The sequence below is a fragment of the Adiantum capillus-veneris genome, chromosome 28, assembly GCF_014529385.1.
Source record: "Adiantum capillus-veneris isolate H3 chromosome 28, ASM1452938v2, whole genome shotgun sequence".
Lineage (NCBI taxonomy): Eukaryota > Viridiplantae > Streptophyta > Polypodiopsida > Polypodiales > Pteridaceae > Adiantum > Adiantum capillus-veneris.
The window spans coordinates 49,097,453-49,109,909 of record NC_140958.1 but is presented as its reverse complement, the minus strand read 5'-3'; positions in this window follow the sequence as shown (position 1 = coordinate 49,109,909).

Genomic DNA, 12,457 nt, shown 5'->3' with positions numbered 1-12,457 from the left:
TTTTTGACGCTTGTATCAATGATTTTTTTGACGCTTATATAGATATGTATTTCGATGTTTAATGCCTGCAAGAGCGCCTGTACTGACAGAACCTGCAAAAACCGAAACGCGGGTCTTTCCCTAAGCATTTATCTAATTTGTGTGCCTCTTCTCTTGGTCTCGTCCTCCTCACCTACTGCAGATCTGGTGCCCAACAAAAAAGGCCACGTGCGAGTGCTCAAAAGTTTTATGCATATTCAATTACTTTAAAATTATATTGTATAATGACATAATAAAATTTCATTAATTAGGATTTCAATGCTTAAATTTTCATGCAATTTTGTTTAGAAATTATGCTTTGAAAAAATTGTTTTGAAATTATGGTTTGGGGTAATTTTGATTTGAAATTATGCTACGGAAATATTTTGTATGCTTTGAAGAAAATTTGTTTCAAAATTATGCTATGGAAAAATTTTGTTTTGAAATTATGTTTTGAAGAAATTTAGTTTTGAAGTTACGCTACCATCCTCATCATCATCATGCGATTGATGAGGTTTAGGTTATAGGTTTCTTTTGAAGTTTTCTTGTAGGTTTATGGTTTAGGGTTTAATATAGTGTGTGTGTGTGTTTGTGTGTGTTTTTGCAGGTTTGAAGACGTTTACAAGACCCTTTCTTGCTCAAAAAGGCCACGTGGGAGTGCTCAAAATTTTTATGTATCTTAAATTACTTTAAAAGTATATTGTATATTGACAAAACAAAATTTCATTAATTAGGATTTCAATCCTTAAATTTTCATGCAATTTTGTTTAGAAATTATACTTTGAAAAAAATTTGTTTTGAAATTATGGTTTGGGATAATTTTGATTTGAAATTATGCTATAGAAAAATTTTGTATGCTTTGAAGAAAATTTGTTTCAAAATTATGCTATGGAAAAATTTTGTTTTGAAGAAATTTTGTTTTGCAATTATGCTACCATCTCATCATCATCATGCGATTGATGAGGTTTAGGTTATAGGTTTTGGTAAGGTGTACTTTTGGTTATAGGATAGGTTAGGGTATAGGTTATATGTGAAGTTATAGGTCATACGTTAGGTTAGGTTAGATTTTGTTTAGGTTATAGGTTAAGGTAAGTTAGTTTATGGGTTAGATTATAGACTAGGTTAGGTTAGTTTATAGGTTAATTAGGTTAGGTAAACTTATAGGTTAGGTTAGATTAGCTTATAGGTTAGATTCTAAGTTAGGTTTAGGCTATAGGTTATAGACTAGGCTAGGACGTTATAGGTCAGGTTTAGGCAACATGTTAGGTTATAGGTTAGGTTAATTAGGTTAGGTTATAAGTTGTACGTAAAAGGCTAGGTTAGGTTATAGTTTAAGTTAACTAATGTTTAGGTTATAGGTTTGGTTCGAAAAAAATATGATGCTTCCAACTGAAACATTGGTGGCCCATAACCATGATGTAAATAGCTTACAAAATTATTGCCAAGTCAATTTCCCAAAGCATCTATCCCACTATGGATAAGGGTATCACTCCTCGCCAACAAGATTTCATCAAAGGAAGATCTATTTAAGATAACACCTTGACAGCAATGGTTGGATTAGAATACACACCATTCAGCATGCAAGATTGTATCGGTTATAGGTTAGGTTATAGCTAGCAATGTGAGCGGGATGGAAACACACACAGCGCCTCTATAATCACCTGACACACACTCTTGGGATAATACACACACACGCACACACTATGGGACACCACTCGGCTTACAAAATCCACCTGACTGAGACAGGGAACACACCGCTGGAGTGAGAGGAGAGAGACTATCTATCTGCCCACTCAACACACAGACACACACACACACACATGTATACACAAATCAGCTCAAAGGATTGCAATGCTTAAATTTTTATGCAATTTTTTAAAGAAATTATGCTTTGAAAAAAAATTGTTTCAAAATTATGCTATGGAAACATTATGTTTTCAAATTATGTTTTGAAGATTTATTTTTTTGAAATTACGTTACTATCTCATCATCATCATGCGATTGATGAGGTTTAGGTTATTGGTTTCGGTAAGGGTATAGGGTATAGGGTATATGTTAAGTTATAGGTCATATGTTAGGTTAGGTTAGGTTAGGTTAGATTAGGTTTAGGTTATAGGTAAAATTAAGCTAGTTTATGGGTTAGATTATAGACTAGGTTAAGTTCGGTTAGGTTCACTTATAGGTTAGGTTAACTTATAGGTTAGGTTAGATTAGCTTATAGGTTAGGTTCTAGGTTAGGTTTAGGTTATAGGTTAGGTTATAGGTTATAAACTAGGTTAGGTTATAGGTTGTACATAAAAGGCTAGGTTAGGTTATAGTTTAAGTTAACTAATGTTTAGGTTATAGGTTTGGTTCAAAAAAAATTAGATGCTTCCAACTGAAACATTGGAGGCCCATAACCATGATGTAAATAGCTTACAAAATTATTGCTAAGTCAATTTCCCAAAGACTCTATCCCACTATGGATAAGGGTATCACTCCTCGCCAACAAGGTCTCATCAAAGGAAGATCTATTTAAGATAGCACCTTGACAGCAATGGTTGGATTAGAATACACACCATTCACCATGCAAGATTGTGTCGGTTATAGGTTAGGTTATAGTTAGCGATGTGAGCAGGATGGAAACACACACAACGCCTCTATAATCACCTGACACACACTCTTGGGATAATACACACACACACACTATGGGGCATCACTCGGCTTAGAAAATCCACCTGGCTGAGACAGGGAACACACCGATGGAGTGAGAGGAGAGAGACCATCCACCTGACTGAGTTAGGGAACACACCGATGGAGTGAGAGGAGAGAGACTATCCATCTGCCCACTCAACACACACACACATACGTACACACAATTCAACTCAAAGAAGGAAGATTTTTTATGCTTAGATACAATTGAGCTTGGGTCAACACCAATGGGGCAAATAGCTCACACCATATGGATGAAATATGCCATATACAATTTGAGCAAAGGCTTCACTCACAGGAGAAATTTTCACAACGAAAGCATCACAAAAACAATACAAAACTTGGCAAAATGGACAGCACGATTGCGTCCAGAATGGCCAAAAGTCCCAGTCTACAATATCAAAGTGCTCAAATCCGAGCTCGGATAAGTAGTTTATGGCCAAAACAGGCTCCAAAAGAAGCAAAAACTAAGTTACAGTTGTTCCTCCTTTTCTCTCCATGTTTTTTCTGATTTTTTCTCAGGGTTTTCAATGTCCACACTTCACTTTATCCCTAGGGCATCTTTGGCCTTTTGATTGGCCTCAAACGGACCTTGAACAAGCCAAAACCCTTCTACATCCATTCGCACAACTGGCACTAAACATTTCTCAATTATGCATCCCACAATCACGTAAAGTGGCCCCCAAATATAGTTCTCAAAATTAACTTTTTTGCATAATTCATCACAAGAAAACACTCTTGTTGTGTCCTCACTTATCCAAGCTGTCATGCCACTCCGCTTTCAAGACAAAAGAATGAGCAAAGGAATGCCAATCAGGCTTATTTGAATTCTACATGATTATTCAGCAGTTATAAGGGCTTGGTAACAAGCCAATTTTAAGCTAAACGTGTGCTAGATGCGGCTCTAAGGGCCAAAAGATGTCTTGGTAATGCTAAACAGTGAGTATGCGTGAAGTGGTCTTAGCTGGGATTTTATTGAAGTGGTCCTCAAAGTGCTCTACAGGCCTGTCTTTACGGCTCGTCAATCGAAGCTACATATAAGAAGTCATGATAGTTTTATTTGAGTTAGTAGCAGATCCGTACCGGATCGAGCACCCACTGATAAAAGGTAAAGATGATAGGAATGCATGGGTCCAAAGTACTCACTTCCAGGAGCATGTCAGTCTTTCCAGTTTGTCAATCAGGGTTTCGGTTGGCAAGATATGGCTAGGTTAAGTATCACCGGGGTGTTGGAATTAGGGTTGCAGAGAGACACACACAGCTTGGAGAAGACGAAGGAAGCTCAAGGCACACAATAGAGAGTGTGCTAGTTAGTGTGCAATCGAAAGATAGCTAGATAGACCTAGAGTGATGGGCATATATACAATGCACGGGGGAAAAAACCTCTTTAGGAGGGAAAAAATGCCCCGGCGGTCCTAGTGTGTTCACACACATCACTACCACATGTATATGGTAACAAATCCCCCCTGGAGTGATGCGGTGAATGAGAGCTGGCACATGAGTAAAGGGAAGTGCCATGCCCTGAGGACAGGATTAGTCCACAAAGGGGAGTAAGCCCAAAGCTTTGCGGAAAGCTTCAAGCTTCTCATGAGACAATGCCTTTGTGAAAAGATCTGCAAGGTTGTCCTGTGTTGGTACATAAGCCAAGCTGATATCTATTGCTGAGAGCCTCTCCATGACATAGTGGTAATGCACCTCAATGTGCTTTGTGCGAGCATAAAAAACTGGGTTCCTCGCAACTGCAAATGCGCTCTGACTGTCAGTGTAGATAGTGTTGGCAGTGTCTTGTCCAACACCCAAATCAGCCATAAGGCGTCTGAGCCATACACACTCTACCGTAGCTGTGAAGACTGCCTGGTACTCAGCCTCACAACTTGAAGTGGCCACAGTAGGTTGCTTCTTTCTCAACCATGATATACATGAATTGCCAAGCATGAAAAAAAAAACCACTTGTGGACACTCGCGTGTCATAACAACCAGTCCAATCTGAGTCCGAAAAAGCATGTAAGTCTGGCGGCAATGATCCCCCCTTGGGATAAAACAAGCCAAGATGTAAAGTTCCACTAAGGTAGCGGAAAATCCTCTTGACAGTCTACCAATGCTTAGACCCTAGGCTATGCATAAATCTGCTGACCTGTGAGACTGCAAACTGAATATCCGGCCTCGTGTTGCATACATAAATGAGGCAGCCAACAGCAGTTTGGTAAAGAGTGACATCAACAGGATCGCCAACATCATGTAGACTCAACTTCAAACCTGTTTCCATGGGAGTGGCGATAGGTTTGCAATCCTCAAGTCCAAACTTACATAACAATGTCTCTATGTAACTTTTCTGACACAAGGCAATACCACCATCACACTGCTTAAACTGTATACCCAAGTAATGATGCAACAGCCCCAAATATTTCATCTTGAAAGTAGCATTCAAACCAACCTTAAATTCAGCAATATGTCTCTCATTTGGTCCAGTGATCAGCAAATCATCAACATACCACAATGAGAAGTACATCACCCTCACGCTTTACATACAATGTGCTTTCTGTTGGACTGTTATGAAAGCCTCGTTTAACCAAATGAGTGTCAGCTTTCTCATACCAAGCACGAGGAGATTGCGTCAACCCGTACAAAGCCTTCTTACATCTGCACACTTTGTCCTCTTGTCCTTTTATGACAAAACCGCGAGGCTGCGTTACATTAAAACTTCCTCAAATATGTCACCATTCAAGAAAGCAGTAACAATGTCTGATTGATGTACATCCCAACCAAAATGATCTTCCAATGCACATAGAAAACGTACAGTAGTCATACGACAAGTGGGAGAAAAAGTCTCTTCATAATCTATGCCTTTTTGCTGTGCATAACCTTTTGCAACAAGTCGAGCCTTATCGCGAACGATCGCACCATCCGGCTTGCGTTTCAACTTGTAAACCCACTTCGTACCAATGGACTTTTTGCCAGGAGGCAAATCACATAAAGTCCATGTGTCATTTTCTATAAGTGCATCATATTCTGATTGCATGGCAGCCATCCAATTTTCTGAATTTTGTGCTTCATCAAAAGACAGAGGCTCCTCAACATCATGTAGGCTAGACACAGCCAAAGCATAACAATCTGATGCATAAGATGCATGGCGAGAGCCTGAACAAGTACGAAAAGACAAAGGTGCATCCAATTTACTGTCACACAAACATTAGGAAAAAAATGGACTCTCCATGGGCCTTGTAAGAGTCTCTAATTTAAAGGAGGCCTGCCAAGATTAAGGGGGACAAAGGCTTTGAATGGGGCTATTTTGGTAGGGTCTCCTCCACCTTTGACCCCTAAAAAGATAGGGGGAAAGGGGGGGTAAACCATTCAAAAAGTAGGGAAGGGGGGCGGCGGGGGGGGGGGGGGGGGTAAACCATTTGAAAAGTAGGGGGGCAGGGGGTCTTCTCTCTCTAGCTTTTTGGCCAACTTGTAAGTGGCCTCTTAACTCTCCCATGCCACCTAAGCAAATCCGTGGGTCAAAGAGGTCAAAAAAATGACTTTTTTCAAAAACTTTCAAAAAAACTCTATTCCCCCCTAAAAAGTACCCCCAACATATACACATAATTTAAAAAAAAACATTAAGTTAAATTACTCATAATTCAACATTTTTTGACTTCCTCCAAAACTTTTAGGAAATTCTCCCCAAAATTGAAAACTTTCCCTCCTAATCTAAGCTCCTCTCCTACACCCATCCCCCTTGCACCTGCACTTGCTGCACCTACGCACCCATCTCTCCATCCTTCAAGCTCCATCTCTCCATCCTACAAGCTCTATCTCTCCATCCTTCAAGCTCCATCTCTCCATCCTACAATGCCTCTTGACGACGTGACCAATGTCCGAGCAAGCTCTTTACGCGGTAGCTCTCCAGGGCTTTTCCTACGCCTACCTCAAGAGTATGTTCCAACAAAGAAAACATGCTTGGGTACATTACCTTCAGCCAACGAACGCCACGCTCAAGGGGAAAAGAATGTGGATCTCTGGACAGACGGATGCTTGTATCCAAAGGATCCTTCTCTCAATGGTCATCCGTCTTTTACAAACATTCCATCACTGTTGCAATACGTTGGAGATGGAGAGCAAGGTGTGTTGGCTACTACAAGAGACTCAACAAACACGAGATTGCGCGGTCTGAGATCTACTTGTGTCATTGGTAGTTGCTCAATGGGAGTTTCCACAATCTTCAAGATCAAATGCAAACAGCTACTAGGGCGCTTGAGGAGGCAAAGAGCACCATCACAACCAAGGAAAATGTAATTAAAAAGCTTGAGGATACTCTTTCACACATGAAGAGTACTGCCATGGGAGGTAGGGTGAGGAAACGAGAGTTGTCCAAAATTCAGACTCTTGCACCACGTGGAGGTGCAAGAAAATGAAGGGTGACAGGTATGAGGTAACATGTTCTGTCCCTCATGTTGTTTAATTCTAATACCACTCATCATTGTTGTTTTTGGCAATAGGAACTTCGTCCAAGAAATGTGCGGTGGCGAGAATGCGTCAGCTAGGGCTACTTTACTTCGTTCTTGTTTCAACAAAGAGGATTTTATTGGGATGCTTGATGCTCTAGAGGCAAAACACTTGAAAGACACAATCACTAAGAGAGTTCTTAGTGATTTTTCATATATTGTCACTGATCTAGATGTTCAGGATATTTGTGATGCTGTTGGGATTAGTACCAAGGGCTATCAAGCAATACATTAAGTGTTAAAAGATGCATTAAGAAGTCGAGGAGTCACGGAAAACCTATTTCCACTTCCTGACAGAGTGGCGATTGCCAAGAAGGTGTCAAATGAAGATGTTGTTCACCGATTAGGGGAGTACTTGTATATTGAAGACACGATGCCTCTTCAGCTGCTCCGTAGCAAATCTGCAGGAAGTAAGGGCCACGGGAAGGGAAGCGGTGCTCTTTCTAACAGTGTGTTGCGAACCGAATGGTTTGTTTACACCAAATTCAACAATATCTTTGTGGACTTGATACGATTGCAGTTTTCTACAATTTGAGTGATCCAGGTTAGTTTAGAGTTGCCTACATGCTCTATGATGTGTCATAACATGAATTCTGAGGCTTTATATTGTTGGCAGTTCTTAAAGGCAAGCTTGTGTTCGTGCTGAAGTTGGATGAGTGTGTAATTGTTAAAGGGAGAAAGTTGGAGAGAATGAGCATCACGCTTATGAATGAAGCCCTAGCTTATGCCAAGAAATCTTGCAGTTCGAGTGAAGCGACAAAGCCCTCTTTTAGTGTACAATCAGAGAAGGATATATGGTGGCTTGGTGCAATTGAAGTTCTGAAAGAGACACATGAAGTCCTTGCATGGATTTTTAGTAGAATCCCATGGGTCACAGAGGTCATTAAAGCTCAAATAAACAGTGAGAAGCTCATGGTTCCAGGACGTGGGGAGTTTGATGTTGAATGGCATTTAGGTGGTGATCTAAAGACCATAAAGTGCATGCTTGGATGCAAACAAGGTGCAAATTCTTTACTTCCCTGTCCATTCTGTACGAAATGGCACAAGACAAGTCGAGCAACTCAAGTGGAAGGTCAGGACGAAGATAATGATGACAATATAAATAGGGAGTGGAAAACTTCGGTTCTTTCATGTGATATGCTGCAGGTGCCTAATAGGGATAGCAAAGATCCTGGGTGGAACCCCATAATTCCCTTCTCCCTCAACAATGTTCACTTTTGTACATTGCATGCGTTTATGTGAATATTTGATAGGATCCTAAAGCATCACATTGATTATGCTTTCACAATGAAGCCCCTTCAACGGTCAAAAGACTCCTTGCAGGGGGTGGAGACGCTCCTTAATGAGATTGGATGTCACCGATCAAGGGTGAACATTGTAGCAGAGACTTGTAGGGAGAAGACATATGAGGTGGCACAGAAGGTTTCCATGAATGTAGCCAAGGCACGTCGATTTTTCAAGAAGATGTCAAAGTCTCCAATGCAGGTATCCAAGGCAAGTGACGATCTAGCAAGTGAGAAGCGGTGGGAGTTGTGGAAAGATTTGTGTTCATGCACGACGGACAAAGATCCCAATGTGGAGGTTGCTAACCAACGCAAGCTAGTATGGTCATCCTTTCAAAAGGTTGTGCAATTGATGAATCTTTCAAGCACCATCGTTGAGCAGCGAGAGGAATTCAAGAAGGTGCTTTATGAATTCACAAAGGCCGCTAAGGACGGATGGTCTAAAAGCAAGATTACACACTACATGGTTTGTTTTAACGGACTTAATACATATACAATGTTTAAAAATGCAACTTTTCTATTAGCTTATCTCCTTTTTGGTTGTTTTAGCACATTCTCTATGCGCATGGTGCATACTTCATGGACTGCTATGGTTCGCTTGATATATGGAGTACACAAGGCATGGAGAAGTCCCACTATCGAGCAAAAGGAGTCTACTTCAAGAATACTCGGCATGGTGGTGGTAGTTCACACTCCAACTACCTCCAACACTGGTTTTTTAGGCACACCTTTGGGAGAACTCGTACTATTGATAAAGCAAGAGAGTCAATGTTAGCAAAGGAGTTACGCGACGCGTCCTGTATTGCAGCATTCGAGAAGTGGAAACGCTCGCGAGCGTCCCTGGGCCATGAAGCTTGGCGTGCAACTAAGTATGGAAAAGGTAGCGTTTGGGCGTTGCGTCAGCAGTCCGCATGATCCAGGTTTAGTTGTTAAATTCAATTGGTATATTTGACTTTTACTCAATTGGCCGCATAGTGTGAAAGGGCCCATATCTCAAAAAAACCTATTTAAAGGTTGAAGGCGCTCATTTTGTCATTTTCCCTACTTGGTGCTACCATCGCAAGAACAAAACAAACGGCTAGGATTGCATATCCAGAGGGGGCGGATGGCCAACGACTCAAAGGTACAGCAACAGAAGCTGGAACTTCACAAGCTCAAGGTGAAGTCCACACAGAAGAATCTGGAGCTTCAAATCGGCATGGCCAGTCCTCTACAGCAGCAAAAGCGAGACGGAAGCATCGCCTTGTTGTCTATTCATCGGACTCCAACGATTCTGATGGCAACAGGGAGGATGAGAGCGACCAAGGCAAAGAAACAAAAAGCCAAAAGAAACCGTTAGAAGGCTCCAAAGAGACGCAAACGGATGAAGATGCCCCATGGGTTGGCGTCCAAATACAAACTTATCAGGCTCACATGTCTATTGGGGGTAAGACACTTCCTAAAGGGAGTGGACCTACACCATCACATCCGTTCAATAGTGAAGAGCACGAATCAGATGGAGAGTGGGTGGAATCTGATTATGAGGTGTTGGAAGTGCCTGTGAAGAAAAAAAAGAGAAAGAGCATTGTCTACAAGAAGAGGAAGCAAGCTGTCCCAACTCGTGCCAAAAATGCACCTCCACCTCGACCTCAGAAGGTACAAAAGCGCAGCCGAGCTTTTGCGGAGATTCGACACTATCAAAAGAGCACCAAGTTCTTGATTTAGAGGGCCCCTTTTGCAAGGCTATGCAGGTAGGTTTTGCAATTGTACAACACTCAGTTTCGGATGGGCGCCGTGGCCATAGAGGCAATCCAAGAGGCAGCAGAGCAATATTTAACTAGCATATTTGAGGATTCTAACCTCTGTGCCATCCATGCAAAGCGTGTAACCATTATGCCCAAGGATATGCAGCTTGCTCGCCGTTTGCGGCATGAGGAGTAGCTTGTAATTAGGCATCAAACCTTTTTGTATTTACGGAACTCCAAGATTGGGAAGAATTTGAATACAAGCATCTTTTGATTGTATACCCCACTCTGTGCATTGTATTGGGAAGAATTTGAATATAAGTGTCTTTTATTGTATACCCCACTGCACATTGTATTGTTTTAATTCTGTACCATGCAATGTAGCACTGGTCCAAGATTTGTCTACCTTCTATTGTATGTATGTAGCCATTAGCTTGTTATTGTGAAAAATTGCCTACGTTTAGCACCTTGGCTAAGTGGGGCATGCACTTCCTGATGTATCCATGCTATGTGACTCACTATTGCATGGAAAAAGCATCTACAAAGTGTTGAAAATGGCTTGGAATGCCCCAAAACTGGCTGCCACAAGGGCGCGCATTTGGGGCTTCCAGAGGCCTATGGATGGACACAATGCGCGCCCTTGTGACAGCCTTTCTTAGTGCTTTCCAGTGGTTTCCAGATAATTTTGACAAGTAATAAGTATGTTTTGTTTGCTTCAATGCTTCAATTAGCATAGATACTTCTGGCAATCATCCCCCCTTAGTCCATGTCAGTCATATACTCCAAAAAGGGCTAGATATTGCCACATAGTTTACTCTTGTGGTTTGTTAATACAACTTTAGGTATCTCGGGCAAGATGGGCTTAAGGTTACCTGGGTATCCATGTATTTCTATTTTGCAACTGTGTATTAATGTCTTCTCACTCTGTTTTGTACCTAGGTATGCTCCTAGATGTGTCCAAATTCATCTGCCACAAGGGCGCGCATTTGCACACTTCATCTGATGATGGAAGGCCCCAATGCGTGCCCTTGTGGCAGCATATTTTAGGGACTTCCAAGCCCTTTACTAGGCACATCCATAACTTTGGAAGCCTAGATATAACAAAGTATGCATTTTATAAATTTTAATGCCTGCCAAACCCTTTAGTAGTCATAGCAGAAATTATGGTGCTTCTCATACACAATGGAAGCCCAACGTATAAGAAATTCAAAACCTTGCAAGAAAGAGATTCATAGACAACAAAAAGTAGTTTCATTAAAGAAATCAATGCTTTACATGATATCCGGCTTTTGCTTTAGGATCTTTCTAATTAGAATTTTCTGGCGCTTGGCCTTTTGGGGTGCTCCCTGTTAAGTAAAGTGGTTGTGATTTATTGGGTGTCATTAACCCCTACAGCTTGGTTCATGCCAACATAGGCAATAAGGCACCTGCAAAAGTTTACACCGAAAGTGGATATTACAAAATCTTTCTTTACAAGCACTACAAGGTTGGCCGTTTGGGCAAGTGTTGTTAAACACAATGCCTTGGAGAGTGAACAGAGAGCAAAAATGTTGTAGCGACTATTGGGAGAGTAGTCGGCATGGACAAACACCACGACACCAGTGGGAAGTGTGCTGAGGTGGTGAGAAAGTGCCGCTTGAGGTCCGAACGGCGTCCTCCTCCCCCCTGACCGTTGCACCCAGGCGTCAACCTCCAGAACATCCTGCAAAACATAGGTTTTCTGAGATAGGGCACAGAATTATGATATAACATTAACAAAATCATTTGTAACAATCAAATGTAAGTGAGCATCTACACCTCTTGTCTACGATCCTCCTCATCGGCATCCGTGTGCAAGTAAAGATCCATGCTTGACTTCCCCTTTGCATCAAGCAAAACAGGTGTTGCAGCAGGTGGTGGTGAATCCACTCTTGCGCGTTTAGCCAAACACATGGCTTGCATGGCCACAAACTCCTCCTCAGAGACCTTGGCGTGCTCGGCCGCTGCCACCTCGGCTTGTGCGATCGCCACTGTGTCCGCCAAAGTATTCCCCATGGGCAGTAGAAGATCATCATCATGGGAGGTGGTGGTATCAAACTCAAACTTGCTATGGGCATCGAGGATGGCGAAACACTCATCCATGAGAAGCTCAAAGGATTTCTCCAGATCGTGCATAAACACAAACTCCTCCCCACCCACCACAATGGAGGAGAAGCGGGTAATCTCTACCTCAAGAATGGCATCCCGAGTGGTGGTTCCTTCTGGCGGTCCCGAG